The sequence below is a fragment of the Scomber japonicus genome, chromosome 5, assembly GCF_027409825.1.
Source record: "Scomber japonicus isolate fScoJap1 chromosome 5, fScoJap1.pri, whole genome shotgun sequence".
Lineage (NCBI taxonomy): Eukaryota > Metazoa > Chordata > Actinopteri > Scombriformes > Scombridae > Scomber > Scomber japonicus.
Window position 1 is genome coordinate 11,875,048 of NC_070582.1, and position 12,268 is coordinate 11,887,315.

General features: G+C 39.7%; 1 protein-coding gene across 10 annotated transcripts in view; it reads left to right on the forward strand.

Moving 5' to 3' along the window:
• The first annotated feature begins 580 nt into the window (after window positions 1–580).
• tjp1b (tight junction protein 1b) overlaps window positions 581–12,268 on the forward strand; it is a 36,523-nt gene continuing 24,835 nt past the window's right edge. For 8 of the 10 annotated variants that reach the window (XM_053319788.1, XM_053319792.1, XM_053319793.1 and 5 more), the window contains exon 1: window positions 581–721. The gene's annotated coding sequence lies outside the window, so the exon portion shown is untranslated. Of the gene's footprint in view, window positions 751–5,185; window positions 5,254–12,268 lie in introns of those variants that run through there. The other 2 variants (XM_053319789.1, XM_053319790.1) reach the window with 2 other exon arrangements.

The following is a 12,268-nucleotide window of genomic DNA, read 5'->3' on the forward strand; positions in this document are numbered from 1 at the left end:
AAACTATAATACTATACGACTACTACTATAATACTACTGTAATAACAATGATGATAATAATAATTGATGCTAATACTCATATATCAGGACTTTCCCTATAAAATGCAGTAGCCCTAGTCTAGAGTTTTCTTTTTTTTAGGATTAAGGATGTTGTATTTTGTAGGGGCATCCTCCTTATTAATCGATACATTTGAAATACACGACATATTAATAACAGTCGCATCCATTTCCTCATCCATGGTGGGTACTGATGTGGTTATACTGGCCTCTCTGGCTGTATTTTATTTTATTTTTTTACCCTCATCGACGACCCTCTGTTCTCCCGCTGGAATGGCGCTGGATGCTGGATGCTGCTGCTGGTGTGGACAGCCTCTCTGCATCCCTCCTCCTCTCCTCTCCTCTTCTCCTCCCCTCCTCTCCTCCTCTCCCCCTCTCAAACCGAAATGGTCTCTTCCAGTGCGAACCTGTCACTGTCACCGGTGAAGCGGCCGTGAAGGCAGCCGGAGTGTGCGAGCAGAGAGAGAGGGAGGGGGGTAGAGGAGAGGGAGAGAGAAAGGGAGAGAGGGAGAGGGAGGGAGGGAGGAAGGCTTCATCCACTGCCTGCCATTGCAGTGCGGCGGCTGCTGCTCTGGAGCCACACCAGGACAGATCTTTGCCTCTTTTTTTTCTGTAACATTTTTAACAAGCCTGCCGTGAGGAGGACCATTGCTTCTGCGAAAAGGTGAATGGGGGTTTTCTTGATTTGTATCCGTGAGTATGTTATTCCAGAGTATATAAGTATATTTTTTGGGGGGTGGGCTCCAGAGCGAGAGAGAGAGAGAGAGAGAGAGAGAGAGAGAGAGAGAGAGAGAGAGAGTATGCATGTGAGTGTGTGTATGTGTGTGAGTGTGTGTATGTGTGTGAGCGTGTGAGTGTGTGTGTGTGTGTGTCCTGCGGGTACAAGCTGAGTGGAGGTAAACTTAGCTACCTCACTGCTATGCTAAAGCTGTTAGCTAGTTAACCCCCCCCACCCCCACCCCCTCCCTCCAAAACATGGTGGCGTTATCTTTTCACTGAGCGCATGAATAACGATGTGAATCGCTTTAATCTCTGCAGTGCTTGCATAAACTGTAATATTCAGTCACAATATCCATTGCGGTCGTGCTGTCACCGGGCGTCCAGGTAACATTAGCTAGCCTAGCGTTAGCCTGCTGTAACAAAATGTCGGCCAGCTAAGGAGGGGAGGGGGGGTTGATTTGACCAAGCAAGGGGTATTTAAGTTGGCACAAGATTTATGAAGACTGCGGGAGGCAAAGAGTGTATGGTGTGTGGTGCAGCTTAGAAATATGACATCAGGTTTGCTAAAGAAAATGAAAAGGGGGAAGGTCAGGCGGTGGTTTCACCTTGTTTTGATGGCCGGTGTTATGTCGAAATATGTTCCCCTGTCAATATGTGTCCCCTCTTCTCCATAACCCCCTCAATCAGGCGTCTTCTGAGGTGTGTAACCTTAGTAACCCCAACCAGCTAACTGTCATCATAAGCCAACTCCAACCGAGGATGTGTTGCTATGAGAAACACAATTTTAACAGGAGGGGAACATTATTCGAGGGGAGACAGACTACGACATAACACCGGTTTAGTAAAAGCAATAGTGGGCGAAGCTAGGTAGCAGATGAGCTAATGTTAGCTTTGTTAGCTTGATTTAGTTTGTGGTGGCACTGAAAGACAGGCTCTGCTTGCCTGCACAGTGTTCAACCAGCTGTCATAATAACGCACTGTCATGTCAGCTGTGTGTGTGTGAGAGAGAGGGGGGCTACAGTCTGTGTTTGGCACAGCTTTGCACATCCAGGCGAGCTATCGGACTGTTTTTAATGTCCAGGACAAACACACACACATAGACTGCGGCTAACATGAATAAAAAAGAGCATCAGTTGTCACCTGTTGAGTATTGATGGACGGTATCGGTGTGAGTTTAGTCACTGAGCCAGCATGCAGACTGATGACGTTATCTTGTTAGCACACTGTCCCCTCTCATCCTCTGACTGCTGTACTAAAATATGTAACGACCAGGGTTGGGAAGGTTACTTAATGTAACAGGTTACAGATTATTAGTTACACTATTTATACATGTAATAAGTAATGTAACAATTTCACTTGCTTAATCAAAGTAATGTAACTCATTACATTTGATTACCTTTCTTATTTTCTAACCAATGTTTTTTTTAGCTGTTACGGTAAGTGTACCCATTAAGCACCAAAATCTAACTTCAGCTGTTTTTCATGGATCCTGACATGATTTATAAGGGAGACCATTTCTTATAAAGTAAGATTTATCTCTCATTTGAAAATGTATTCATTAGTTCATGTAGATTTTGGAAGATAAAATAAGGATTTTTTTTTTTTTAAGTCAAAAGTCTGGCATGGGCTTAATTGGTACTGTGACACCATTTAAGCCCATGTGTGCTCCAAATAAGCCCACATCTTAAAAAAATATTGTTTTCAAAGACTTAAAAACAACAATTTATGTATTTAACACTATGTTGAATATTAAAAAAATAGGAAAAAGGAAAAAAACCCTCCTCCTGAGCAAAATCTTAAAGGCCTGACTTCAGATGTAACCTCCTTTGTAATTATCAACAATTACAATTACATTTATTTTATGATTACATAATGCTGTTACATGTAACTAGTTACTCCCCAACACTGGTAATGACAGTCAGGAGAGGAACATGTTGCACAAGAGCAAAAAAATCATCATAGATCCATGTAAACGCGTTTTGGCATGAATGCATTTGCCTCAGCCTTTTGCTTTATAGAGGCGAGGCAGTTAAATGAGCTAATTGGGACTGTTCAAGTTCAGTGAATTCATCCTGCTTCACCAACATATCTCACAACCCTAGTTTAGAGTACTGACTATGAAAGCATCTCTTATAATGGTCTGAATATGGCCATTATGTATATCTTTATGTATGTTTTTAGGAACTTTGTTTAGTGAAGTCAGACACACAGAAAAAGGCTAAAAAAAATAGTGCTTGTGCTTGTGAGTGGCAGTGTTGTAAGGTGTACAGTAACAAAAACAAAACTACTCTATCATATCTGATGGTGAGCATTGTATCCCCATTCCTCAAAACAGAATAAAGAAGAGAGGGAGAAAAATAAACACATTAGAATAATAATGGTAACAAACTAGGTAACCAATTAAAAGCTAGTATCGGGACAGGGTCGGATCTTATTTAGGGAGAACTGGGAGAATAGTCTTTTCTGCGTGTGAGGAAAGGCCCCAACACCTTATGTATCTATTCTATACATCTTTAAAAGCTCCACTTTTCAGGTTGTTTCTCATTTTTGTGAATGCTAAAAGGCAGATAAAATAATGGAAAACAGGCTCCCAAAATATTATGTAAAGCATCCACTACCAAATATACTTAATACTGTAACATGTATAATTGTATCTTTCACTGGAAGTATGATTCATTCATGTTTCAGTATTAGACTCTGGGAAAAATCACCCTTAAGCCTGAATATGTCATCTTTTGCCTCAAGATAGTGTTGTAAAGTTATATAAAATGGCAGCTTGGCAGGGCAACAGATTAGCCAAATTAAGCGGGGGAGGGGGGGTAAATGCAAATTATATTTGTCTCAGCCATTAGAAGTGTCATTGCACAATTTAGTTCAGTTTGTTCTCTTTAAATAATTCAAATTACAGCACTGTGCAGGGGATGCCTCTGGGCAAGCATGTCGCCTGACATGAAGAGAAGATCTAGCTGCTCAAGGGCAGCTGTAAATGTTGGCCTTTAAATCATGTTGCCCTAAGCTGTCATAGAAACAGCAGCCATCTGAGTCATCGTGGTTTTGGAAGGTCAAATGTGTCCGATATTTTGCCTACTTAAGTCAAATTTGACTGCAGTCTCACGGTTGTATGTATTTTTGGAAGCTGTCTCGAACAAGACGTTTCTTATGACATACTAACGAGACTTAATGACTGTATTTTTAGATGGAAGGTAATATGCACACAAATGGTCTAATGTTATGAATATAAAAAGGTGGATGGCCTCTGGTGTTTCTATGAAGAGAGTAAAGTCTAACAGACAGGGTGCCGTAAAAACAATGACCAAAAAATGTTTGGAAACAATGTTAGCAGTTGCCCAGAGGTGCCATAATACTGGAAAGGAAAATAATACTAATAATGATAGTACGTTTTATTTATAGAGCTTTTTTAACAATACTCAAAAACGCTTTACAACAGAAGAAATGAAAACACAATAAAAAAAATGCAGAGAAGAAGAAACTAAATCGAAAAACAAAACCAATAAATACAATGCATCATTTTTTTGATAATTTTTGTGCAGCTAATACACATTTTTGTGTATGCATAACCCAAATTATGAATGTGAACAATATGTAAAGGTTAAATCCACTCAAACTCGAATTTTACTCTACACGTTATTCAGTGTGAATTCAAATGCAGCGACTGCCACTGGGTTGCCAGTTTAACATAAAAGTTTCACATCTCCATTGTAAAATGATAAAATACAGTTCAGATGTAAACTACATTACATGTATTCATAGGCCTCGTTATCTTTTGTTCTTTACATATTAATGTTTACTGTGGGCATTAAAAGGTCATTTGCTCTGATACACGGCTACGATACGACTTCTTAGCAAACACCTATTAAAAAATATGACATTAAAGTCCGTGTTCCTATAGTACAGCAAGTCTCCATATCACCACGGCACGTTTACATTACGGCCACGGCTCCAGTTTTACAGAAGCTCGCTCGTATAAATCAGCACCGTCGTAAATCCCTGTTTGAAAGAGGTGTGGAATTATCAGGATGAAGAGGCTTGCAAAATCTCTCATCAATCACATTACAACACGAACCTCCTTTTTTTCTAATGGCGCAGAAACATCCCATATCATTACCGTTTTTCATTGGCTCTGTTGTCCTCATTTCAATCACTGTGACGGAGAGGAGGCGGCGTTCAGGTCAGTAGCTCGGCTTATCAGCACATTCCTGCCCTCTTGTGTGCTCTGTGTGGGGCACTGATAACTTCCACCGGGCTGATTGAGTTCAGGAGCCGATTTCCTCGTCTGTCCATCTGTGCAGGACACGCTCAGGCTCTACACACCAGGTTGCATCAGCTGTGTTTGAGTTCTCGCCTAAGTTTGGGTGTAGAAGCAACATTATAGAAGCTTAGTAGCTACTAAAATTGGTTGCACCACGATTATTTGGAGCATAATTTAACTATTTTGGATGTAAAGTCTTAACTGAGGTAAGTAGCCAAACAACAATCAAAGATAGCATACACATTCGCTTTCTGGCTGGTATGTGCCATTCTGCATCTTAGCACATTATAGTAAGCCAGTAAGCTAATCAATATTTAAATATATCAATAAATTGGGTCTTTACTGGATTAGTGTTTAAAAATAGTATGCAATTAATGACCAAATTATGCTGTTTTTACCTTTTAGTGAGTGTAATTCTGTGATATTTTATAATTTACAACTACCCTCGGGGCATGTGTAAGTATTAACTAACTAACTAACTTATCTCTGTGGTGCAACTACTTTTATTTTAGTAAAGCATAAATCACAACGTTCTAATAAAAGATTCAGGGCTCAAAATGAACTTTTTGGTCCAGCAAATAAAATGGCAGGTTAATGTTTAGAGTTTACCAGCTACTCAATAGATGACTATGTTTTTCTTTTGGCGAGGTAGTGAGTGACGCATATCTACCATCCACTTGCATATTTCACCAACAATTGACTGGTGACTGGTGCTAATGTTGAGCCATGAATATACGTCACAACTCAACTAAGTTGGAACTGACACACAGCCGGTGCAACAGGCGCCTGGTTATGATCACCGACTCCAGCTGTGGAGTCCTGACGTAGACTCTGCTAACACACAGAGAGATCTAATGCTCAAATTAGGTTTTTAAAAGGTTTTAGGTTTTTGTAAAATGTATCCTTTTTTTAGTTTGAGTCAAATATTTAAATGTCTCGTGTCGTTAGCACAATTAACACAAGACAGACTATTTATTGATATGAAAATACACACTTTGCCCAGATGAAAACACAATACAAAAGAGTAAGAAATAAAGTGGCATGAATATATGAGATGGGTCTTACTTCTCAGGAAAAAGAGGTAAGGGAAAAAACATCTAAGAAAGAAATTACTACATGGCAACTGAGCACAAGTAAAAAAGCAATCAAGTCATCAAATAAAAATAAATCCAACAAATAATAAAGATAGCTGAGGAGGAGTTTGCTCATCTTAACAAGTGAACAGTAAATTAGCATCAGTGTCATTTAACACGGTATTTCAACAAAAAAAGGAATATAATCTCTGTAGTTTTAGATTCAAAATGCATTAGTCTGTGGGATTAATATCACATATTAGAAAGCAACTAGTTGAGCTTTTTCCTGCACCACATGATTTGGTTTACATAATGTAAGATGACAAAAAAGTGTAGAGAGCAACCAAACTGTTTCTGTGTCAGAAGTGTCATCCCAAAAAAACCAAACAGTTGAATCATGTTACTATACCTTTGAGTCACTGCGTCATCTTTATCATTAAAATGTGTTGTTGTTTGTAACAGCAAATTATCAAATCGTCTGAACACAAATCTAATCTGAGCAGTCGTTAATTACAGCGTTGACAGCCAGACTAAACGTCTCTTCGCTTCCTCCACTGGAACGTGAAGACAAGTCTGGTTTTGACAGGTTTCATTGGGTGTGTGTGTGTGTTTGACCAACACATTTTTCAATTTTTCATATCCACTGGCCACATGCGCTGCTTTAAGAGACACATCCCACGCACACATTTTTGCTGCTCAAGTAACTTTGTGTCTCGGCTTTTGCTCCAGACATGACCGCAGGTTTTGAATGTAAAGAAGCTCCCAAAACACTATTTGAGGCATTATATTTACATTTCTGTATTCTGATAACAAATACTTTTTTTTCAGTATATGTATCATATCATGATGGAGATGTATTGTCGTAAACAGTAGTACAGTTGTCATAAAGAGAATGAGGTTTTCTAGCTTTTAAAAATAATACATTTTCCCCCATTAACAGTTATTGGAGCTGTGGTTTACTTTAATGAGGATATTTGTATTTTTGGAGTGTTTAAGAAGGGAAATGTATTTATTTATCAGGGTGAGATCCCACCTCTGCATCGTGCTCATGAATCAGGTATCATAAAAGAAGACGAACAGTCGCAGTGGCTGAACTGCTTGCTGACTTGTAGCGATTAGCAGCTCCGCTTCTCTTCATGCCTCTTGTGGTTGATGTGGAAATAATTAATTTTGAGGCTGATAGGCAGAAGGTAGTGGAGAGAGCAAACTATGTAAGGAATCTGTCGCCTCTCTCGGGGCTCCATGCTGAGAGATGTAAATTTAACTTGTCCCCTTTGCCAGCAGTGGCTTGGTGTCTGTCAGGCTTGTCCGACTCGATCATTATCCTGACTGATGAGAGCGTTGGTACGACCCACGCGGCCTTGGTTTGGTGTTAGGGTCTTTTGTGCTGATGAATCTGGGCTAAATGTTTGTAAAAATGTGTAAATGTATTTCTCTGTTGAATTCTTTTGACTCTTGAATGCTTCTCTGTGTCGGTTGTCACCGTGTCAGAGTTTGGCAAACCTGGAGGGGTTGTCTTTTTTTAAAGTTTCTTTTTTATTAGACAAGATCAAAGGTACACACACACACATATGGGTCAAAGACATGATGCAACCCAGTGTCAGTTGGTGTAACCAGTATTTGTCCATAAAATCTGGTTATACAAAGAAAAATAAACTAAAATGTGGAATAAATATAATCCACTTTTGCAAGGCAACACTTCATTTGGAAAATGGATGTTAATATTGACAAATGCTCTAAAATTTAATTGTATAAATAAATACATACATAAATACTACAGATTTCTTCCTTTTCATTTGATGTTTAAAAATGAAGTAATTATTTATTAAGTGCACTTAAATACACTGTAAGTGGATTTAATATGTATCATTCTTTTGTGGTTACACCATTTGACATTTTCAGGAGCATTCAGTCTTTTGGTTTAAAAAATGTTACAATGTCATTTCAAATGACATAAAACCAACAAAAATTCAAAATGTACATTTTAACAAACCTGATGCTGCTTTTAAAACAATTTAAAGATATTTTTAAATCGCTCATGTTACCATCCCTTATTTGTCACTGTCACTACAGTCAATGAAAATTATGTTAACAAATAATCTCTTCTGCTTGCCTGATTTCCTCGTTACCATGTTTGCGTCCAACTCTGCAGTCTTCAGATGTCCATTAAGTGTTATAATAAGGTCCTGATGCTAGATATAGCGTTACATGCTCTAGGATGGTAATTCTTTGTATGACTTCTGGATTCAAATCTACATCCACATTTTAGTCTTTCCTTCTTTCAAAGTCACAAACAAATCTGTAATGATGACACAATGTATACCCATTCTCAACCTATTTATTTTGTCTGGATTCACAGGACTTCATGGCAGGGATTATGGTTGGTTAACCTGCTTAACAAAGACATACAGCAGTCTTGGTTGTCTTGATACTTAGATATTTGCTAAGGAAGAAGCCGTTGAGGTTGAGTAGATGGAATAACATGAAATGTGCAGTAAAATGTTGCTGCATTTGACATAGATATGGTATAAAAGTGCTAAATGGCACAGGAGTTGGTTTCCGTGGCTGTAGTCACACCTGTCTTCTTAACGTGACCTGGAAAATAGCTGCGTTGTAAAAGAGAAGGATTAACACAGTCTTTATAATAACGACATCATGCAGTACACCATGTATGTCCTATTGGTGGTAAGGGGAAGGTGCACTCGTTTATAGACAACATGCCTCCGTATATGTGGTTGGCACGTTCTGCACATGCTTGAAGTTGCCTTAGGAGGAATTTGAAATGTTTGTGCAGCCATGCAGGACACTCCTGCACAGAAAACACACACAAGTCTTAACAGTGCCGGGGAGAAAAAAATGGCTCGACTGCTAGAACAAATATAAGCACTCTTGACCAGTTGTCATCCCTTGTCCTCTCACAGCCTCTTGATCGGATACAAACATGTTTTCCACTGGACAGAAGAGCGTCCTTGCTTTTATTTGCCCTTTCGCTGGAAGCTTGGATGGTAGAGAGTCGTTCCCTGAATAACGTCAATGTTCAAGGTCGCCACTTGTTATTAATGATGTAATGAAACTTCATGTTCAACACATTTGCACACGCTGTCAAATTCATCTTAATGTTTCCATAAAGCATCTTATTGAACTGTGTTTAACGCTACGTAAACTAAATAACAAGTCAGTGGTAAAATAAGATGCCTTTTATTGTAACTGTATTCTTAATACAATTAAATTGTGAGTGCCCATGTTAGTGCTATTCAAACATACTACTATATATATTCAGCATCACACCCAATCAATAACAACCCATTATACAACTATATGCACAAATGTATGAATCATTTTTTAAAAAGTGGTTTGCAGAGTCTCTGTGTGTGGAAAGAAACTGTTCAGAAGTGACATTTTAGCGCCATTAAATTTGAATCAGTAAAATCTAGCAACGACTCCTTCTGCATCTATGTATGTCCTTCACATATCTCGAGAACCGTTCATTTGATCTACTTCACACTTGATGGCTTTATTGCCGGAGACCCTAGCGAGTGCAGTCCCGAATTTGGTGCAATTTGGACACGTGACACGTTCAATATTAATAAACTTTAAAATAAACTAGCAATCGAGAGAGCAGCTCAGCTCTATAGCAGCAGGGCGGGGCTCCACAGCTATGCGGCTGCATGTGATGAGCACAGGTGGAGATCAGCACCGTATAGTGAGCCAGAGGAATGACTATTTTCACATGGTGTCCTTGGATATGCGACACGTTTAATATTAATAAAGGTTGAATAAACAAGCGAACAAGCAAGACACTCAGCTCTGTGTTTGAGCATAGAGGGTGACGGTCGTCCGCTGCTGGTGTGGACCATCTCCCTCTATCTGGAATGAATTTGGACTAGTGTGAGAGGATATTCTTACTAAATTACATGAGGCCTACCTGGAAATGGTTAAAAGACTTGCGTAATAGTCATATAACGAAAAAACGACTGAAAAAATGGAGTGTAAATTTCCTTTAAAGGCTCAAGTCACCGCATGATGTGTTTTCACCACAAAATATTTATAGTGCTGATTTTTTTGTTTTTGTGCTTCATAATAATAAAACAATAGCACAGCTGGCCATCAGAGCGGTACAGCGAGTCAGCGGAAAGGTTTTTTTGACATTGTGTGCTCTAAAAAGAGAAAAGTAGGCGGCGAAAACAAAGCTTTTAATCAAGAATGGGCAGACTCTTAGGCTACCTCCCACGGGCCGTTAAAAAACCAGCGTGTAAGCACAAAAATTTGAGCAAATATATCCACTCAGATGATCCACACTGAAGCCACACAAAATAAACGATCTTAGAAGCCCAGTATGATTGATTTTATTTTATTTTAACACTTTATTTCTAGTCTTTTTTCAGATTACAGAGCAAGGAAAAATAAATTAAATTAAAAAAATAAATAAAATAATGTATATATCTATATGTACATGCACACTCAAAAATCTATAGATGTGCTCATATACTAAAATACTGCATACATACATACACACATGTACTCATAAACACTCCTACACCCACATTATACTTGAAAAGAAGAGCAAAGATTCACTATTACAGCATTTTAACATCTGTGTTTAATAGAGTGTTAGTTTCTTTAATGTATTTACTCATTCACATATCAACATTATTAACATTTCTATGCATTGAAGCAGCAGTAGTCACATCTTTAACAGGCAGTTCTCTCGTGTGTAGTAAATGGCTGCTAAACACGTCATGTTGCTTTATTATCCATTTGTTCAGATGTCACAATTTCCCTGAGCAGCCTTCTTCGTGTATGTGGGATGTTACACAAGTCTCATGTGCCTGCTTTGCTTTCCTCTCAGCCTCCTTTTTTTTCAAGGGCTGTTGAATTTTGGTTTTATTTTTAGCCGCTTTGCAAATGTTCATTTTCTTTAGTGGTAAAAATTTAATGGGGATGTTATGTTTGTGTTGTTTTCACCTGATCAGCTACAGTAAAAAATAAATAATAAATAGTATTACATCTTCATGCATTGTTAATGATTATCTGTCAGTTGGATGGCTGATCATCCTCTGTGCGATGTCACTGACACGTTGAGCATAATTTATGCACATAATGCAGCACACCTGAGGAGGAGGAGGGACGCGATAATGTCCCCCCCACACGCTGAGAGAAATTGACGGATTCAGCTCGGGTCTGGTGCGGCAGCTTGAGGGTTAAGTCCGATACAGCAGTTTACACTGCGGATGGATGTTCGCTAGTACAGAGGAGTCCCATGCTGTAGCGGAACTGCAGATCCCACACAGATCGCTGCCAAGCCAGAGGGGATTTGCTTCGATCCCATGAGCGTGTAAGGAGAGAGTTTGGAGGTGGGGAGGAGGGGAGGAAGGGGGGGTGGGATGTATTTTGAAGTAAGATGTCGAGAGAGTACACAAACCCTTGCGGGACAGAGGAAGCGTTAGAGTGCAGCTGCGGGGTGTGTTTCATAACCCCTCACCTGTGGTCATAATTTCAGTTGTTTCAGAGCTGAGAAAAGAGAAAGGAGGGGGGGGGTGAGAGAGGAGGTGGGGGCGAGTCCCTCCCAGCACTGATTGGTGCGGTCATGCACGGAGGCTGCTGATGTGCGTCTGCAGGAATCTCCTGCTTGGATTTACTGAGAAATAGCTGGAGGCTGGAGACGCTTTTTGTCTGCATCCTCTGTAGTGAGCAGGATGAACTGATGTAAGTACCTCTGATCTGCTGTTTTTTAACCGTCACGCATCCAGTTTAGTCTGAATACTTTGGCAACAAAAACAAAGACGAAGGAGGAAGTCTTGTGTTTAACTGTAGCCTTTATAAATAATGCAAGTGTGTGTCTTTCGCAGCCGTAATGGCCGGCGATTAAGTTTTATGTCAGAGTTAATGGGTTTCATCTCTTGACCTTCTTATCGCTCTTTCAATGCTGCATCCCTCCCTCTCTGCCCTCCATTAGAGATCTGCAGTACAGTGTCTAACCATGTTATATGTGCTGAGTGTCACTTAACTCTCAGGGGAGCCCCCTTCTACCCCCCCTCCACCTGAATGGTGTTAAGGCATGGGCCCTCATTAGCATTTGAATACGTTTTTTCCATGGAGGGGGGGGGCGAGGGGAGTTTTAGCAGTTGTCAGCACATCCCCGGCACAT